The sequence below is a fragment of the Nicotiana attenuata genome, chromosome 5, assembly GCF_001879085.1.
Source record: "Nicotiana attenuata strain UT chromosome 5, NIATTr2, whole genome shotgun sequence".
NCBI classification, from domain to species: Eukaryota; Viridiplantae; Streptophyta; class Magnoliopsida; order Solanales; family Solanaceae; genus Nicotiana; species Nicotiana attenuata.
In genome coordinates this window covers 13469731-13476980 of record NC_031993.1, presented here as the reverse complement: position 1 = coordinate 13476980, position 7250 = coordinate 13469731, and positions in this window count along the sequence as shown.

Below are 7250 nucleotides of genomic sequence, written 5' to 3'. Positions count from 1 at the left end.
TAACATCAAGATTCATTTTCCTAAACCGATATGGGTATTAATTACGTGTATGCTTGTGTAGGTGATCTTTCACAACTGAAACAACAAGTTAGAGTAGAGACAATGAATGACACATAAGAAATGATCACCACAAAATGTACAAGGCATAACTCACAAAAGATAGGCATACCACTACACAAATATCAATAATAACAATGACCCCAGGCCGTCACAAGTCATCACAAATCATTCCCTGACATAGCCTGTCACGCCCCGAACTCGGGGAGCGCGACCGACGCTCAACCGATGAACCCAGCCGAGCAAGCCTATTAGATTTCCTTATACCCAAACTCATCCATGAGTAAAGAGGATATTTACTCCATTAATCAAATATTGAAAAGATTTCATTAACAACTCTCATTTCATTTCCATTAGCAGTTTCATTCATGATTTCCAAAATATTACAAGTTTATAGATATAATGAAAAATATGGTTTCCAAATACAAACATTTCTAATTCAATTACCAACATCAAGCACCACCCATAACCTGTCTACATAGCCTCTAAGTACAACAGAAGAGTAGTATGAAAGTGCCGACAATAAGGCTCCGACTATACCTCAAAACACAAAGTACAACATCAAGTGATATCAGGCCCGGAATAGAGTGGGGCTCACGTAAACCTACTGAATAGGGAGTAACTGCTAGCAAGGACCAAAGTTGCCCGCTGATTAACCACCTACATCCATTGAAGATGCAGCGCTCCTAGAAAAAGGGTCATTAGTACATATGGAATAGTACTAGTATGTAAAGCTAAATGTCCTCTTTTAAAAATAGCATGCCCATAAGAAAGCGAAAATCGTAGAAACAACAAGTCACAATCAACAATATCCAAATGTCCAGTTAAAACATAACAGATTCCAAATACCAAAATAATATATATTTTTGGTTGGGAGATCATTAGCACCGATGTACCATTGTGTTTTTAGCATAGAATCCAATCACGCCTAATCGGCTGGGCCATTTTCCCATGAACAATGTGGTTTGACATGTGATGTGGATGAAAGGAGTTACCAAGAGTAGTACCACCATGTGCACAACATGGCGTCCGATCTCTATCCAATCAGCTAGGCCACCTTCCCATATATGCCTTGTGGCTTTACTTTCCAATTCACAGCTATTGCCAATCTCATCCCAATTAAGGGTGATAATCAAAATTACCTCTATTTCAATCTCATCCCAAATAAGGGGAATAATCACAATCCACTCCTACACCGGCACATGTAGTTTTAGGTGAGGGTTGGTACAAAGTCGCCCTTCCTCAGTGACTAACGATACTCCCAAAAATATTTTTATTGATTTGCTGTCACGCTCGAAAATCCAAGGAGCGCGACCGGCGCTCAACCGAGTAAACCCGACTGAGCAAGCCTGTTAGGTTTCATTCTACCCGAACTAATTCATGAATAAATAGGAGATGGAATCCATTAATTATACTTAGTAAGTATTTTATTAACAACTTCCATTTCATTTCCTCCGAATGCGGGTCTGCGGTCGCATAATGGACCGCAGAATGGGTATGCTGGCTGCAAATGCGTCGCAAAACTCGGTGCCCAAAACTGGGCTACACTGGTCCAGTTTGCGGCCAGATTTGCGATAGCAAATCAAGTATGCAGACCGCATAATGGTTCTTGCGATCGCATATCTAACACAGGATCGCATTTTTTCAGCCTTTGGTAATTTGATCATAACTTTGCGTAGGAATGTCCAAATGACGAACAGTTTGAAGCGTTGGAAACTAGACTCGAAGATCTTTCATTTGATAGGTTATTAATCACATAAAACCTAATACATATTTAGATATGCTCGTTTAGAGTATGGACTAGTGCAAGCTCATTTGGAATTTTAGCCTATTATGAACTTTTTCCAATTTTTCTTAGACTTAGGCCTTTCCTTGGGCCCCAAATTACTTACCATAAGACTTATACACATATTTACCAAATCCAATTGATGTACACCATGTTAATAGCACATAAAAATATTATAATAAGCCTACGTGGCACCACGAGATCCTAGGTTACTTAGCAAAATTTCCCGGGGCCTTACATTTTCCCCCCCTTAGGATCATTCGTCCTCGAATGAGGAGTAGAGTCCGACTTAAACGCTTAATATAATAAATCTCTTTTCTCACCTAACTCAAGACCCTAAATTTTTGACTAACTCCTAAATTTTTCAGAAATTTCGGCAGAGTCTCCTTTGTAACTAGGCCTATCCACCTGCCAGAGAACCATCAAAACCATCCTAAAAACACATCCACAACTCGACAAAGCACCATAATGTATATATCAATGACAAGAACCTCAGCATTACAAAAACTACTTTATCACGATGATACCTGGGCATGGGCTGCACATTTTTAAATCATATCACCTAGAAGGTACCTTTCAAACCAAAACCAACTGCTATGTAATCAAGAGAAAATATTTTATTTTCACAACACTCTCGGCCTTCAATGGCCTCTTATATCTACAGACTTCGCCAGGACACATTCACGGGAGCAATTTCAACCCCTAAACTTACTTAACAAGGATAACAAGTAGATATCTCGCATAAGCTAACTATCCACTAACTTCACCTTCAATAATTTCCACCGGAATGATACACAATTGATCTCCAACTACTTTCTTTAGATATAGACACGTGAATCCACAAAATATATGGCGAACAACTATGGGGACACTTCATACTCCTAGTGCGGCCTAATGTGGAATACACTTATGCAACCTTTATTATCAAATCACATAACATCTTCAGGGGAAAATATTGAGAATAGCCTGCTCACCCTCCGAACTCTAAATCTCTAGGCGAACACTCACACTAAACCCTTGATGACCTTCAACAATTACTCTAAGATGTGCTATCATAAGCTGACCATAAAATTACCTATCAAATATATATATGATCACACTGTGAAGCTTCATCTTTGACTCGTCTGAACTTACAATACCCAATGGATCTAATATAATGAGGAACAACAGAGTTCAAGATCAGGCTAGAGTTATCCAGGAATCCATTGATGCGCTGAGTAGAGTACTTTCTGAGGTTATATGCTAAGGGACACGAAAGTTACAACTAACAATGCTGACATGGTTAATCACTGTGACGACGTCAATTATTACACAAATGAGGCATAGAGGTAAGTAGTACATTGGCAATAGGATTCATTAAGGAGGAATATTCAAGTACGTGAACCACTCGTCTTCTAGAGTGTAGGGAAAATCCGTTTATCAAGAATAAGAATACTCTGGCACCTTGAATGCGATATGGGTTTCAAAATACATGAAGTTGGATTACACTCTTAACATTACTTGACACACGTAATCTATGCCACAAGCCAATAAGGATGAAAAGAAGTTGAACACTTATGAAATTATCATATTTCAAACAGCTTAACCCTTCCTGATAGTTGATCCTATATAATAGAACTAAAGATACGACAACTTGTCTTCCAAATCAATATGCTCATGATATGTGCAAAAATCTAAAGGCATCTAATCTCAACCTTTCACGAGTGAAAGCACATAGCTAGGACATCCTACCATAGGGGTGAAATCATGTATTGGTTAGAGGAGTTCCAATGGTTGACGTAATGCTCCAGGAAGAAAGACAATTAAAACTCATATCCTCCTTAAAGAGGTGGAATGCCAGGGTAGCAAAATTTCCCGCACATGACAATGACGTTGTCAATAATCCTAGGAGCCGAGTGAGCAGAAGGACACGTAACCCATCCGATCCGACCCATTTAAGACTTTTGAAAAGCGGACACACTTTAGTTTGAAATCATGGCAATATAAGCTTGAACTTTGAGGAAGATCATTACTTTTGAAACCCATGAGACAAGCCCTTGCAGCCCTAGAAAATTGATAACAATGGCGAGAAAGTACTTAAAACCATTACGAGTTGGTATAAAACAAGGCCTCAAAGTGCCCACATGGATAAGTTTGAAAGAATGAGACGTCTAAATGCATTTATCGGGGAAAAGTAATCTAGGTTATCTAGTCACTGAGACAAGCAGAGCAGGTAAATTGTTGTTAGAAGAACATCTACAAGGAATACCAGCAATATTTATTTATTCTAACAAAAGGAATATGTCCCCATCCTTAATGCTACAAGACTTCCTCTTTGATGCCATGAAACATAAATGAATTTTACAATGAGAGTTATCAGATGAAATAGATAGTAGGGTAGCAAAACTAATGAGCACCACTTGGAACCAACAAGCTTAAACTAAGTTGAAGACATTAGAAGTCTATAGTAAAGGGGGATTTACCTACTTTCAGTGTCCTTTTAGAAAATGGGTACTTGTAGAGTACATAAAAATGAGGTGAATTTAATCGAATCGTATAGTGTGATAACTAGTCGAGACATTGAGATAGTATCGCATTGAAGATGACGGGTAAACAACACACGATGCAAGACAAATGAAAAGAAAGTGAAAGAGCCTTATGGAAGTAACCTTTACATTGTAACCACTAGGAAGGGTGGTAATATAAAGCGATTACGAGAAGCTACATTTTTGAAAGAAGATCTCTGTATGAAGTCACGTGATGTATAACTCCAGAATTCTAAAACCCAATTATGTTTAGCAACTCTACTTCATAATGAAGCACTACAACACACTTCTACACAACCAGCTATTACAAACCACATTGGGAGATGCTATAAGACTTGACTGAGAGAAAGGCTTTGACATATGAATGTGTTACTAGGTGTATTTCTCCTTGGTCAACCCAAAACCTAAAGGCGAGAGTTAGACTGATAAGCAGATCGTTGGACTAGCACAAGTGTAGATAATCCATTATCGGAAAGAGATCATTCGATTTCAGTAATTGCGGCGTGCTGTCAACCCTTGATGAACTTGAAGTGATATGAGAACCCAATGAGATAGTATAGAATAATCATGGAGGGTTTGCAGATGTTCATAATGAGTTCTTCATGGATTTTAACTTGAGAACTACCCAGATGCTAATGAAATACAGAAGAATATGAGAAACAGGCGTTGTGCTATAATAACCCCCCCCCCCTAAAGGTGTGCTTGGTCTTGACCGAGAGCCTAGTAGGGGTCCTTACGAGAAAGGAAGTGTTACAATGATTCATAGAAGGATATGTTCTCTCATGGTTATCGAACAAGTGTGGGGAAACTAGCACAATGAATTCACTAACTAAAGAACACAATTAACACATGTTATGGAGGTGTAAAGAGAAAATAAACATTTGTTATGAGTTGGACATGCTTCTACTATATTAACTCCCAACTGCAATATACGACCATGCCACGAGAAACCATAATACTAGGACAAAGTGAGCTACCTACTGCGGGATAACCCAAGTGGACACGAAAGTTATGGCGACACAATATCTTCCTATGACGGGGATGTGAGGATCCCAATTTTCAAAGAGACTTTATGCACACAGTGACCATTTCGATTGACATGCACTCATGTGATAAGTGTTAAGGTATGCTCTTATGTTACTAGGTAGTGAGAAGCTTTTATGATGATATTCGCAAGAGAGTAGATTGACTGTTCAAACCATGTAAGCCATATACACAACTGAGTAAAAGAGTGACTCGAGAAGGATCGCAACACTGAGATGCTTTACATGGAACTCGACACCACATAGGTAAACTTTACGACGGTGCATGCATAGGCACAAGTGGGCAGATGTTGCCCATTTCAATAAAATATTCTGTAAGAAATTCATCAGGTATAGTCCCTCGTTAAGAATTTAGGAAAAGAAAGTGGAAAGTATTAGTCCTAGAGTTATAACTCCATTCAAGGATGTATTTATAAAACTTAATTCCACAAGAGGATGTAAATAAGAGAATTTGTAATAGAGTGGATTCACGACCAATACGGCTCCTTCAAGGAGTAGGTACACACAAGTCTTTGTGACTCGCATCTTGTCAAGACCATGCTTATGAGAATTCTTCAATATGGATGTACATATACAATGAGTAGAAATTTTGTTTTGACTCACTTAATAACTTAGGTTGGTTGGGCAATAGCTTAATCAATACTCCTCGACTCAACATCCCTAACGCATGTAGGTAACATACTGATATACTATATGATCCGATGGTGCAGAGACATTAATAGAAACAAGGGTACTCCCCTTAGCAAGAAGTTCTACCAATCCCTCTATGACTCCATACATTCTCCTAACAAACGCTTAGGCAATCTCCCTCACATTCAATGGTAGGGCATTCCCTCCTTACTGCTTCCAAAATCATGAATTACTCATCTTAAGATTAAGACATAGAATGGAAATCAGCTCCCTATCTTGAGCTCTACTGCACGATCTTGGAGTATCAAAGAAGGGTGAAATTCCTAAATGTCCGAATAGCCTCCAACTTATAGATGTGGTCGACTACACACCGATAAGAAGGACTCTACTAGACACGGCTCCGAGACATCCTAGGACGCTTTAAAACCTTAGGCTCTGATACCAAGTTTGTCACGCCCCAAAATCCGAGGAGCGGGACCGGCGCTCAACCGAGTAAACCTGACTGAGCAAGCCTGTTAGGTTTTATTCTACCCAAACAACCTCATGATTAAATAGGAGATGGACTCCATTAATCAGATTTAGTAAGTATTTCATTAACAACATTCATTTCATTTCCATTATCAACTTAAATCATAATTATCAAAATATTACAAGTCTTATAAATCTTTGCCAAACATCGGTGTTTCTACTTTATTTCCAATACCCGACACTACCCACAACCTGTCTACGGAGCCTCTAAACATAACTCAAGAGTAATGTAATATGGAAATGCCGGTAACAAGGCTCCGGCTATACCTCAAATACAACGTACAAGAAAAATAGATGAAACAGATCCCCGAAATGAAGTGGGCTTCACCAANTTTAATTAGGTGGTTTGAATTAATTGTGAGGTTTAATTTTTGTTTTAAAAAATTAAAAAAAAGGATAAAAGAGGAAAGAAAAAATAAAAGAATTGAAATAGAAAAGAAGAGAAAAGCTGGCTTGTTATGTTTTGGGCCTGTATATACCAGCCCAAACAAATCCCCCAGACCCACCAAATTTGACCCAAAACCCGCCCCAGTCCAGTCCAGTTTCTCCCCATCTCCTAAAACGACCCCGTTTTAGCAAGTTTCGATCCTGGCCGTCGAGGATCTTTGACCCTACGGTCAAGAACTATAGGTGCATTTAGTATTTAAGTGTCGGACCTACCCCCCCCCCCCCCCCCCCCCC